Source organism: Harpia harpyja, unplaced genomic scaffold, assembly GCF_026419915.1.
Source record: "Harpia harpyja isolate bHarHar1 unplaced genomic scaffold, bHarHar1 primary haplotype scaffold_46, whole genome shotgun sequence".
In the NCBI taxonomy this organism is placed as follows: Eukaryota; Metazoa; Chordata; class Aves; order Accipitriformes; family Accipitridae; genus Harpia; species Harpia harpyja.
Window position 1 is genome coordinate 644776 of NW_026293385.1, and position 13838 is coordinate 658613.

General features: G+C 51.8%; 1 non-coding gene across 1 annotated transcript; it reads right to left on the reverse strand.

Moving 5' to 3' along the window:
• Nucleotides 1-288: 288 nt before the first annotated feature.
• LOC128138439 (small nucleolar RNA SNORD45) lies at nt 289-373 on the reverse strand. Its single transcript, XR_008234005.1, has one exon. It is a non-coding gene; the product is annotated as a small nucleolar RNA SNORD45 (small nucleolar RNA).
• Between the last annotated feature and the right edge of the window lie 13465 nt (nt 374-13838).

The following is a 13838-nucleotide window of genomic DNA, read 5'->3' on the forward strand; positions in this document are numbered from 1 at the left end:
GCCCCAGCGAGCTGGCTGGGAGGGGACACAGCAGAGACCGCTGCCCCGAGCTGACCGACGAGGTACCACGGTCCGTTCCACGTAGTGTCACGCTCAGCAAGAAATTCAGGACTGGGGGAGTCTTCCCAAGGCAGCTGTCGCACCGAGATGGCTGGGCGTCTGCCTGCTGGTGAGAGGTGGTCGGTGGTTGCTGTCACGTCCGTTGGTTTCCTTTTTTATTCCCTGCGCTTGTTAAACTGTCTTTATCTCGACTCCCTTAGGTGACAGCCTAAGGAAAATGGAGCCTCCTGGGTCTCAGAGTAATTCCAGAGCTAAAGCGGCGACAGACATCGGCTCTGGATCAGATAATACGTGCCGACGCTCATCGCTGACCCAAGAAGACATGCTCCTCCTGTCCTACCCGAGGGTTTCAAATCCAACACGCTTTCTTCCTAAAGCAGGACGCTGCCTTATTTACTTGTAATGCCGTTCCTACGCTCCTTGAGATGCGGCTAGAGGTGGGTTACGCAGACCATCAAGCCGCCGTTTGGGAGCACCAGAGCCTTTTGGGTACTGTTTGTCACCACGGTTTGCATGAGAAGGGAACTAAAACACAATAGACGGCGAGAAATTTAACCTGCCGTGGAGATAGCTACGGTGAGCAAGTCCGATTTTGTGCTTTACAAAGCATCATTTTTAAAATTCAACCCTGAGTTTCGCAAGTGTAGACCCTTATTTTTATAATGCGAGCCTCAATGTTAGGGCAAAAAGCATCAATTTAAAAGACCAAAGCCTACTTTGGGGGGTGCAAACAGTCATTTTTAAGGTCCAGACCCACATATATGGAGTACAAAAACTAATTTATTAGCTCCAAGGTCCGTTTTTAAGGTTCAGAGACTCATTTTAAGGGCCCAGAGCATCATTTTTAAGCCCCAAAGTCTGATCTGGAAGGACCAAAGCCTCATTTGTAGAGTCTAAATCCGAATTTATACAGTCCAAAGCCTCATTTTTACTTTCCAAACTCTTAGCTTTGCCTTCCAAAGCCTCATTTTAGTTTCCAAAACCTTCATTTTTAGGGTGCAAAGGCTCAGTGTTAGTTTGCATAGTCTCATTTTCAGGGTCCAAAGCCTCTTTTTTAGGATCCAGACAGGCATTTTTAGGGTCCAAGCTGCATCTGGAGTGTCCAAACCCTCATTTGGAGGGTCCAAAGCCCACTTCTAGGGCTCAAAGCCTCATGCTTAGGTCCCAAAGCCTCATTTTTAGGGTCCAAAGCTTTGATTCTAGGGTTGAAGGACTTCAGTTGTAGGCTCCCAACCCTCTTTTTAAGGTACAAACCCCTCACTTAGGGCTCAAAGCCTCATTTCCTTAATGCCCGAGGCATATAATGAGCATCCAAAGACCCATTTGTAGGGTCCAAAGCCCCGTTTTAGGGCCCAAATCCTTGTTTTTAGGCTTTAAAAATGGCCCTTTGGAAATGGTGACTCATGTGGGCCCTGGCAATATGAAAGAGGGGTCTCAGCATCCCCGGGCCCCCGCTGCCTGCGGCTGTCTGAACCTGTCCCAGCTCTTTCTGGGAGACGGAGATCGCCGCGGGAAGGGGTTACTGGGAGGAGGTACTGGTCCGGCCGACTTGGGAGGGTCCGTACCAGTTCCTTGTGCTCTTTCTAGTTAGCGCCCAACAAGAAGAGGGTGGAAGACGACCTCCGGCAGAGCCTGCCGTACCTGCGGGACACTCGAGCCACCTTGCCAGCGGTGGCCATCAGGTTCATCGGTGGGCCACAGTCCTTGGCCGCAAGGTCTTGCCGCACGGCACCCGAGGAACCGGAGCTGCGGGATATCTGCGACGGCAAGGAGGGGCTGGTGGGGCAGGGGACGGGGACTGGGCAGGGTGCCGTGGTCTGCAGGGGACTCCTGGGGGTCTCTGCAGGCAGTGGGGGGGTCACGGCTGCTCCGCTGCCTTCTCTTGCGGCCCTCCCGCCCTTGGCGAAAGACCCTGAACTCTCCGTCAGGACTCCGGCAGCGGAGGAGATCTTCGTCCCGATAAGAGAGATGCCAACGTCGGGATGGAGCCTGCAGTCGCTGTGCTGCTGGCCCCTGGTGAGCCCTGAAGAAGTGAAATCCTCCTCTGGAAAACAGCTGTATTTTAATAAATTTAGGGTTTTTTTAATAAAGCTGGAACAACAAGCCCAGTCCCATGCTGTCCTTCCCATGGAGAACACCCAGAGCGTGCTGAGCAGACAGCGTCATGCCTGGCTTGTGCTGCTGCCTGCAGGACAGCACAGCGGGACCCAGGGTGTCCTTGCAGAAAAGTCCCAGCTGCTCCGCTGGACCACAGAACCCAGAGAGGAGGAGGAGGAGAGAAGCTTTAGCCCAGCCTGCCTCTCCTGAGACATCTCAGGGCACCCGTGCTCTGCCGAGCTGGCAAATTGTCATTTGTCCTGGCATCTAAACCCTCTCGTTTACAGGGGAGGTGTGCTGGTTTGGGCTGGGATAGAGTTAATTTTCTTCACGGTAGCTGGCATGGGGCAATGTTTCGAGCGGGAACAAGGGGTTATACCAGATGTCCCGAGTGGGAACAGCCCAAAACTACGTAAGCCAAGCGGGGCAGGAACAAAACTGCCACCAGCCACCTCGAGCGGGAATCTGGCAAAGCTGTGGCTGATGGAAAGCTGACAAACCCTGGAGGCAGGAGAAAAGGCGGGTCGCAAGTGGTGTTCCCCAGGGCTCAGGATTGGGGCTGGTTCCAATAGCTTTATCGATGATTTGGACGAGGGGATCGAGTGCTCCCTCAGCAAGTTTGTGGATGACACCAAGTTGGGAGGATGGGTTGATCTGCTGGAGGGTAGGAAGGCTCTACAGAGGGATCTGGACAGGCTGGATCGATGGGCTGAGGCCAATCGTATGAAGTCCTACAAGGCCAAGTGCCGGGTCCTGCACTTCGGTCACGGCAACCCCTTGGAATGCTACAGCTTTGGGGAAGAGTGGCCGGAAAGCTGCCCGGCAGAAGAAGACCTGGGGGTGCTGGTTGACAGCCGGCTGAATATGAGCCAGCAGTGTGCCCAGGTGGCCACGAAGGCCAACGGCATCCTGGCCTGTATCAGAAATAGTGTGGCCAGCAGGAGCGGGGAGGTGGTTGTCCCCCTGTACTGGGCACTGGTGAGGTGACACCTCGAGTCCTGGCTTCAGTTTTGGGCCCCTCACTACGGGAAAGACGTTGAGGTGCTGGAGCGTGTCCAGAGAAGGGCAACCGAGGTGGTGAGGGGTCTGGAGAACAAGGAGAAGGGTCTAGAGAACTTCCGAGGAGCAGCTGAGGGAACCGGGGTGGTTTAGTCTGGAGAAGAGGAGGCTGAGGGGAGACCTCATCGCTCTCTACAACGACCTGAAAGGAGGGTGTAGCGAGGTGGGTGCTGGTCTCTCCTCTCAAGTAACTAGGGATAGGAGGAGAGGAAACGGCCTCCAGTTGCGCCAGGGGAGGTTTAGTTTGGATATTAGAAAAAATTTCTTTACTGAAAGGGTTGTCAGGCATTGGACCAGGCTGCCCAGGGAAGTGGTGGAGTCACCATCCCTGGAGGTGTTCAAAAAGCGCGTAGACAAAGCACGACACAGCTGGTTGTACTGGGTCCTCCTGTAGAGAACTCAACTTTTTTACATGTGCTTCCGTGCAACAATATTGTCTCATCTCTTTTCAAATGTCGTCGCCCTGCAGTCGTTGCTGAGGGAATGGCTCCGCCACAAAGGATCCTCTTTCCCCCGGAGAAGATTTACATGGACTGGCAGCAACGATGCAGAGCTGGAGCGGGACTCCACAACTCGGGCAACATGTGTTTCCTCAACTCCGTCCTGCAGTGCCTGACATACACCCCACCTCTGGCCAACTACCTGCTCTCTCGTGAGCACAGCCAGTCGTGGGAGTACTTTTAGGAACAGCTCCTTGTAAATCTGTCGGGCACTTCCCAAGGATTCCAAGAATCTGGAATTTAAGAGAAAAGCAGCCCTTCTTTGCCAATTCCCCGAGTTGGTCGTCTTTGAACACTCAAGCCTAGAAGGCACTTGTCGTATCTAGCTGTGGCCGTCTTCAGAAGGGCACCCCTTTCTAGCCCCAGGTCTCGGTCCCTATTCCTGCAGGTTAAACCCTCTTTGCTTATTGCACAGAAATATTCTGTCAGTTTAACATCCCTCTGAAGAAAGTCTTCTCTGCGCTAAAATGTCCTGGGCTCGTTGGGATGCTGTCGCCTTGGGAGGAGCGGAGACCGTTCTTTGAACTTCAAAATCCCCACTGGCTTTCCCATTGCTGTGGATGTTTTGCTCACCTAAGGCTCTTGCTTCCCTCCCTTCCTCTTCAGGCCGCCAGCCAGGCTTCTGCATGATGTGCAGAATGGAAAAGCACGTTAACAGCGTCCTGCGCTTCTCAGGCGGTGCCATCTATCCTTCGGCTGTCATCAGCATTCTCACACGTGAGTCATTTCGGGTGCTTTGACAAGTTTTCTTCTGTTCTTGTAGGAGAAAGCTACTAACTTCTTCTTTTTTAGCAATAGGAAAACATTTCCAGCTTGGCAGGCAGGAAGATGCCCATGAGTTCTTACGTTATGCTATTGATGCCATGCAGAGAGCTTGTCTGGGTGGAATCAGCAAGTAAGCACAAGCAAATTCCCTTTGCAATGTTCCCGAGCCCTTTGGACTCCTTGGTGCAGTGCCATCAAGGAAAAGCTACGCCCAGGGCTTTCACACAAAGCAAAACTCCGGGAGGAGATAACTTCTGCCTTACCATTTATTTCCAGCTTGGACATCCCTTCCGAATCGACTACCATCGTCCACCAAATATTTGGGGGCTTTCTGAGATCTAGAGGTACTTTTCCACAACCATTGCTCTCCCTGGAATTGTCTGTGTCCTTCCGTCGGCCTGTGATGAACAGCCGATGGTGTGACTGGCGTAGTAGGTATGAAGGACGTAAAGCGCCACAGTCAGTCGACTTCCCCATCGCTGAGCATTTTGAATTTCCTTCCAGTCACGTGCTCGAGCTGCAAAGTGGTTTCTGATTCCTACGAGGCCTTTCTGGATATTCCTCTGGATATCAAAGTAAGAGAGTTTAATTGTGCTTCAAGATGTCGCAAGGCCCCTGTAGCTTTCCAGAATCAACACAGTTGCTTTAAAAACGCATACCGTGAACACAAGAGAGCCTGGTGGTGGGTGGGAAGTGGAGTGGAAGGATCCCTCTGCGTCCTTCTTCTTTTTGCCCTCCCTCAACACCCGTCTGACGGGTGGTATTATTTTCATTATTGATGACCCCGCGCGCCATCGGTAGCTGAACTGAGCAGTGGCACAGAGACGTAGCTCTTGATAGCCCCGCGAATTGAGGGAATTGAGGGAAATGTTCGGCATCGTACCCTCTTTCTGCCTCCTTGTGGGCGCTGCTTGAGGGTTCACCTGGGTCTTCTTGTCAACTCCTGATAAGAGTTTGGACGAGGGCATTTCCCGGAGATCAGTTCTCTGCTTTCTCACTCCTCCAGGCAGCCTCAACTGTCACTGCAGCGCTGACGGACTTCGTGAAACCCGAGCAGCTAGATGGTGAAAACTGCTTTAAATGCAGCCAGTAAGATGATTATTAACACCATATTAATACTAGATGCTGCGTGAAGGTGCTGCACATACTCTAGCATAAGCCATCTTTTCACATAACATAATATATTAACATAATAATTCACATAGGTTAGATGCACGATAATGAGGCACCGATATTTTAATATGGCTCTGTGCATCTGAACAGCCTTAAAACAGCGTAGGGGGGTGTGAGACATGAAAGGATGTCTGGCCTTCTTGGGGCAAGATAGGGCGTATACGAAGGTTGCATTTCAGCACTTGGCTCTGTGCTTGGTTTCAAGGTGTAACAAGACGGTTGCCGCCTCCAAGAGGTTTACAATCCATCGCGCACCCAAGGTTCTCACCGTGTGTCTGAAACGGTTTGAAGATTTCAGCGGCGGGAAGATCAACAAGGTGCGTATGCAACTGGAGCGCAACGTTCCCTTCCTGGAGCGGGATATTTCCCAAAGCAGTACGCTCTTTCACAAGCCGTTCACGTTGAGTTTTTCGCGTTCCCTTCCGGGGAGAGGAGAGTTGCCGCGGGAAGACAAGCACGTACGCTGCTCCGGGAGAGCTGCTTTGGCCGAGAACAGTGTCCTGCCACCCAAACCATTACCTGCTGCTTTGGGGAAAAACCAAGTGTTCATGAGCCCCAAAGATGTATTTATACACCTCTGGTCTTGGAGGGCTATTTCGTGTAGTATTTCAGGATCATTTCCGAGCACTCTCGGTCTCTCCGTAGGTTGTGAAGTACTCCAACTGCTTGGATCTTTGCCCGTACATGTCTCAGACAGATGGAGAACCGCTCTTCTACTCTTTATACGCTGTCCTGGTGCATAGCGGTAACAGGTGTCATTCAGGGCACTATTTCTGCTACACAAAGGTAAAGAGCAACTTCCTTCCACGCACGAGAAGAAGGCGTGCTGAGGAAGACAGACTTTCACGGCAGTGATACCGGCAGCCAAGGATTTGGGGGAGAAGGTCTCCTTAGAGGCTGGGTTGGGTTTGTTTTGGCGTGCTCTTGGTTCTGTAGTTTGCTGCCTGCGTTTTTGTGGAGAAACCGTGCGGTTCATCTCCAGATATCATTGCCTTTTTTTTTACAGGCCAGCAACGGGCTGTGGTATGAGATGGACGATTCATCTGTGGATCTTTGTGACAGCAACACGGTTCTCCAGCAGAAAGCCTATTTGCTGTTCTATGTCAGGTAATAACAGAAGAGTACTTAAAGGGAAAGATGGGAAGGGACTTTTTATGAGGGATTGTAGTGGTAGGACTAGGGGGAACGGTTTTAAACCGAAAGAGGGCAGGTTTAGGTCAGCTGTTAGGAAGAAATTCTTTACGGTGAGGGTGGTGAGACACTGGAAGAGGTTGCCCAGAGCAGTTGTGGATGCCCCTTCCCCGAAAGTGTCCAAGGCCAGGTTGGATGGGGCTTTGAACAACCTCACCCCATGGCAGGGAAGATGGAACAAGATGATCCTTAAGGTCCCTGCCGACCCCAACCATTTTAGGATTCTATGAAATGGAGGCCGTAGGGAGGATAAAGATGAGGTCTTGCTCCAACAAGGGAAGCAAGACCCCAACCAAATTTCAAATTTGTAGGTTTGGATACGTCTTCTCTCTGTCATAGAAACAGCTCCAAGAAAATGGCTGGACCCCAGGCAAAGCTGCAAGAACAGCCCTAAACAGCCCTCTTTTTTTTTTTCTCCAGGAGCTCTGATTTAAGGGGAGGAAGGCCTTCTTCCCCACAGATACCATCACATGCCCATGCCTTCCCGAGTCAGTGGGCGGCCGGCAGCAAGAAGGTAGATCCTGTGGGACCACCTTCTTCCTAGGACTAAGGTAACTCTGGGGAGATGGATCAGTGGATTTCTTTCCGGGATCTTGGCATCGTTCTCTTTTCCCTCCCACGCTGCAGCTTTCTTCAAAGCTGCAACGCTTCTCCCTCTCAAAGCATCCCACCTCGATCCACCCCATTTGTCCACCTTTGGGTCTTCTGCCTTTGCAGCCCTCCAGGAGAAGCTCTGGGACGCCCTTAGCTGTCCCGTCCCACAGTTTCTGGGGGTTCCCCACTGTTCTGGTCCTTTCATGGGGAAAGGTCAGGGCCTTTTCACAGCTCTCTGTGCAGGACGTGGCAGTGGGCATGGAGGATGCTCCAGAGGACTGCAGCTCCTCTACAAGAACCAGGACCAGCCAGTTAAACCAGGCAGATGCGCGGGAGGCATCTGCAGCCTGGGCAGGCAGGCGCAGCACGGCCTCGTGCGCGTCCAGAACCCAACCCGGCTTCCCGTTCCGCTGTCAACTGTTTGACCGTGGGCCGCACGCTGCGCAACGGGACGACGAGCAGGAGGACGGATTCACCTCCTGTTCCTGCTGCCAGAGGAATGGGGCCAGGGAGAGGGCCTGGAGCAACTTGCCGCAACGGGACAAGGATTTCTGCAGCTGCCTCGTGGCCACCAAGGACTACAACTACTCAGCAAGGAGGAGGACTAGTCCGAGTCACGAACAAGCCCCCAGGACTGACTCAGCTCCGTGGACCTCCAACTCCAGCTCCCGGTGGGCTCCCGCATCCCGGGCTGCTTGGGAGCAAAGATTGCTGCGGGAGAGAGAGCGGAGCCGATCCCCGCTGCGGGGTTATAATGTCTGCAGCCGGTTCATGGAGAACACGGACGACCGTGGCTCAGCGAGGAGGAGGAGAACTAGTCCTCCGAGTCACGAACAAGCCCCCAGGACTGAGTCAGCTCCGTGGACCTCCAACTCCAGCTCCCGGCGGGCTCCCGCATCCCAGGCTGCTTGGGAGCAAAGATTGCTGCGGGAGAGAGAGCGGAGCCAATCCCTGCGGTGTGGCTGTAAACTCTGCAGATGGTTCGCGGAGTACACGGATGACCGTGGCTCAGCGAGGAGGAGGAGAACTAGTTCTCCGAGTCACGAACAAGCCCCCAGGGATGACTCGCCTCTGTGGACCTCCAACTCCAGCTCCAAGCCGGTTCCCGCATCCCAGGCTGCCTGAGAGCAAAGATTGCTTCAGGAGAGAGAGCGGAGCCGATCCCCGCGGTGTGGCTGTAAACTCTGCAGACGGTTCGCGGAGTACACAGACGACCGTGGCTCAGCGAGGAGGAGGAGAACTAGTTCTCCGAGTCACGAACAAACCCCCAGGGATGATTCACCTCCGTGGACCTCCAGCTCCCGGTGGGCTCCCGCATCCCAGGCTGCTTGGGAGCAAAGATTGCTGCGGGAGAGAGAGCGGAGCCAATCCCTGCGGTGTGGCTGTAAACTCTGCAGATGGTTCGCGGAGTACACGGATGACCGTGGCTCAGCGAGGAGGAGGAGAACTAGTTCTCCGAGTCACGAACAAACCCCCAGGGATGACTCGCCTCCGTGGACCTCCAACTCCAGCTCACGGTGGGCTCCCGCATCCCGGGCTGCTTGGGAGCAAAGATTGCAGCGGGAGAGAGAGCGGAGCCAATCCCTGCGGTGTGGCTGTAAACTCTGCAGATGGTTTGCGGAGTACACGGATGACCGTGGCTCAGCGAGGAGGAGGAGAACTAGTCCTCCGAGTCACGAACAAACCCCCAGGGATGATTCACCTCCGTGGACCTCCAGCTCCAGCTCCAAGCCGGTTCCCGCATCCCAGGCTGCCTGGGAGCAAAGATTGCTTCAGGAGAGAGAGCGGAGCCGATCCCCACAGTGTGGCTGTAAACTCTGCAGACGGTTCGTGGAATACACAGACGACCGTGGCTCAGTGAGGAGGAGAACTAGTTCTCCGAGTCACGAACAAACCCCCAGGGATGATTCACCTCCGTTGACCTCCAACTCCAGCTCCAAGGCGGTTCCCGCATCCCAGGCTGCCTGGGAGCAAACTCAGCTGTGGGAAAAAGAGCGGAGCCGATCCCCGCGGCGGGGTTATAATCTCCGCAGCCGGTTCGTGGAGTACACGGACAACCATCGCTCCACAAGAGGAGGAAGAGGTGCGAGAAGAAGTCCTCCACGTCGTGAGCAAGTCCCAAGGGATGATGCGGCCCCAGGACCCTCCAGTGCCCGCTCCAAGCAGGCTCCGGCACCCAGGGCTGCTCAGGATCAAATCCTGCCGAGGCAGAGCGAGCCAAGCAGATCCCCGCGGCAGGGTTACGATCTCCGGAGCCGGTTCGTGGACGCCACAAACTACGACCCCTCAGCAGGGAGGAGGAGGGCTTCCCTGATGAGGGAGAAACACAACGTCTAACTTCTACAATGCTGGGGAGGAGGAAGAGGAGGAAGAAGAATCCATCAAGTACCAAAGCAGGGACCAAGCTGCACGAAGGACACCAGCAGCCCACCCTCTCCCTCCTCCCAGTGCTGCCTCTGGCCAGGAAAAGCTCAGAAAGAACTTCCAGAAATTCGGACAACTCTGCCAGCTGGCCCACCTGCCCACAGGTCCCTCGAGGAAGAGCTTCTCTCTGTTTTCGGGATCACCCTGCAAAAACAACACTCGCTTAGAGCCAAGAGGCAGAAAAGCCAAAGACAGAATTAAAAACATTTGTTGGCCTTGCATGTGTAATTTATGGGGCGTTTCCTTCTCTGTAGGTTTTGCGGCAATTGGTGGAAATAATACCCGAGAATATATACCTTCATATATAATTCTAAAATGCTTCTTAAATGCCCCAGCTATTTAAGATGTCGCTGCTATCACCAGGTTCCTCTCCATCACCTGCACAAACCGAGCACTACCAGTCCCACGGGCCAACGCCGACCTCTTCCACAGCAGCATCCTCCTCGGAAGCGCCAGATCACTCGAAAGCTACAGCTGCCGCCCCTTTTGCTCTTCTCACTTCTTCCAATTTCACTCAAATCCTCCGCAGAAAGCCCGCGCAGCAGCTGCAAGAGCCGGGAGGGAAACGCACCACCAAGAGACCTCGTGGTACGGCGGGATCTGACCGATCCCACGAAAAACAACAAGCAGAAAAAGGCGTCTTGTGGTTGATATACCGCTGGGCTCGCCCACCACCCCAACCACAATCACCTGGGGAAGGGGAAGGTCGTGGAGAAACGCCGGCGCAAGTCTCCCGCTCCGCCTTGGACCTGCAGCTTGTGAACCGTGGACAAGACGGACTGTTACTGGAAACAACGATAACACTTTTACCATAACTTTGTGTATCGCGCTGATGCAAGATGCTTTACATCTTGCGTTGCGAGAAGAACGGTGTCCTTGTTATGCTGACTAGCGGTGGATAAGAAAACCTGTATGTTGCAAAATGTGTAAGATACCAGAGGAAATTGCTTTTGGTCGACCTTGCAATTCCCTGGGAAGATGAGAACCTTAGGCCCTTTTAGATAACTGAGCTTAAAAGCGTCACTGTGGCTTGTGTTAAACGAATGAAAATCAAGACAAGATAGATATTAGAGTTACTGACGAACGTTCTTCAGGATAAACTGTATCAAAACATGTAAAGCGTCCCACTGCGCAGAATCACTAGAAGAGGGTGTACTAGCGGACAAGCGAGGAAGACTATCGAAGACCACCAGAGGGCCCCTGAAGACCACCAAAGATCTCGAGCGCGCCTGCGCCGAGGGCATTTACATATATCGACGAGTTCCCGGAATTCAGACAAATATGTTAATTACTTCCAGGAAAAATCATGAATATGTATATCCCTTTTGTATCTAATCCCAACCGTTGAAAGAATTGGTGTGCACGATAGTGATTCAAAGCAACTAACTCAATAGCCTGATTAACTATTAAGTAGGTATTCTTTATTGGCAGCGCTGGGTGCACAGGGGGGGATCGTTCCACCTATCGTGCGCACCGTCGGGCCTAATTGTGCAGGTTAAGTACATGTTCTACGTACATATTCACCGGATTTCCAAGAAATGTTATACATATTCATTAGTTTTCCAGGAAAGTATTAGCATATGCAAATGTCCTTTACGCAGGCGCACTGAAGGTCTCTGGCGGTCTTCCGTAGTCTTCCTCACTTGTCTGCTACCTGACCCTCCTCAGGTGACTCTGCGCAGTGTGGTCCTTTGTGGGATACTTGGAAAGTAATGGGCACATAGTGAACAATCCAGACTCGATAGAATTGATCCATTTGTGAGCCAAGGATGTTTTGTAGGCAGCAGGCTTCAAGGACGCTTTGCTTGTGGACACATATTTAGCTAACAGTAGTAAGAGCATTCCAGACGCCTTTAGAAGGCCTTGAACAGAATAAACAAGAAGACAAAAAAAAGAAAGATGCCAATTAGAAGAACACAGGTGCGCATTCCACGATAAAGGGAACTTGGCACAAAGAACCTCAATTCGGCAGCTTATCTTGACCAATTAGACTGAGACAAGTTTCGCATGTTTTAGTTAATGCAACCAATTATGCCTTGTGTTTATGCGCGTGTACAGTGTTGACATAACCAATCATTAGGTGTAACTAGGCGCGTGGACAGCTCATGCTAACCAATCTCTAATTTGCTTATGCGTGAACAGTAACTAGAATGAACATATAAACCGAGCTATCTTGGCAATAAAGTGGCAGCTGCTTGATCATATTGATTGTGTGCAGTGTCCGTGACTGCCGCGTCAACAGTCCTTTACATGTTTTGATACATCTTATCCTAAAGAATGCACGTTAGTCCCTAAAAAAATGCTTTTTAGTGCTCTTATTATTTTTCATGGGTGATGTAAAACCATACGGCTAGTTTAAGCTAAATTGTCTACGAGGACAAGAACGAAGGCAGGAGTTCTTATCTTTTCCGGCCCTATCCATTCAAGCAAGGCCTCCGCTTGTGCCTTCCCAACAAGATCGTAAATTCATCAATTTAATTAAGTTTTGTGATCGCTCACGGCTCCCAAGTACCAGCCTCTGGCGGGCTTAACCCTTGACAAACACCAGTCCTTGGTACGTAAAGTTACAGAGAGATAATCGTGAAGCAATAAGCGGTTCGTTCTCTATATCGACAGGCACGACAGGCACGACAGGCACGACAGGCACGACCCCCCGCCGCAAGAAGGAGCGCCTGCCTTATAAAACTCCAAAATCGAGCCCGAGAGAGTTTCTAAAGTGCTGTGAAATGTATATTGGCTTTTGCAAAACGAGAACACAGAAATTTGCCTAACTACTGCATAAGTTACATCCCAAAAGGATGTTTGCCTCACTGCCACTAAATTAGGCCTTAACACAGGAAATATGTAGTTAATATATTCCAGGCATCAATTGTATTTTATAGTTTGTAGGTAATAAATGGGCACAAGCAGAATATGTAGTTTCTTTTGATGAGATAAGACATCCTGTAACTCAAGTAATTAAAGGATGTGTAGATAGATTTGTGAAAACATAGAAAAACAGACATATGGACTCAAGGACAAGTAAAATTGAGAACACAAGTAAGAAGATAAGGAGTGATTTGTTAGCATGAGAACAGCATTTTGGGGGTCAAAGATTATTTGACATGAAAGATACGAGAAGAACAAAGGAAAACCAGGAGTTTAATGTGAAAATATTAAAAAGTGTGACTAGAGGAAAACGATAGGGTGAAAAGTGCAGCCAGAGGAAGACTAATGACTTCATCCCTTGCAGATCTCTGAAGGCCGCCAGAGGAAGACTACTGACTTCATCCCTTGCAGATCCCCGAAGGCCCCTCTGAACCACAAGAGACACGCGCGCAAGGGGGGGTGGTCTGGGGTGGAGTTATGTTAATAGATACCTGAAATATTAAAATAACCCCTCTGAGATGCCACAAACACAGTGTATAAAAAGGCAAGTTTGGGTATAACCGGTGCGCCTCTGGTTTTGACCATGCGCCCAGCGCTGTTTGCCTTTGTTCTATAATAAACTTGTAAAATTCAGGAAATTCAGCGTGAGTGCATTTCTCACAAATTGGTGACCCCGACGTGATCACCTTGTCTGCAGGGGCTCCGGAGGACCATGAACGAGGGGCGCCCCGTTGATTTCAGCAGCTCGGGAAAGGACCCTCGGAAGCCCCTCAGAATACAGGTGAAATTTTTCAGCCATATTATAGGGTAAAGGCAAGGACGGAGCTCCCTATCACCGCGGTTGCCCGTAATTCTTGTGCACGAAGACCCGAGTAAGAAAAGGACTGTCAGTATTATTCGGTCGGGCGGGATTGAGGTCGGTGAGTGTGTGACTGAGACGTGGGCCGGATAGTCTCCGGACCTACGAAGTGAGAGCGGAACCCTTATAACCGCGTTTCCAATCTCCCGCGAGGGACTTGGCCGGTGAAGGGGCGAAGCGAGTGGACTGGAGAGAGTGGACCTCGGGAACATGGGACAGGGGTCGAGCAAACAGACAGGTCCCGGGAA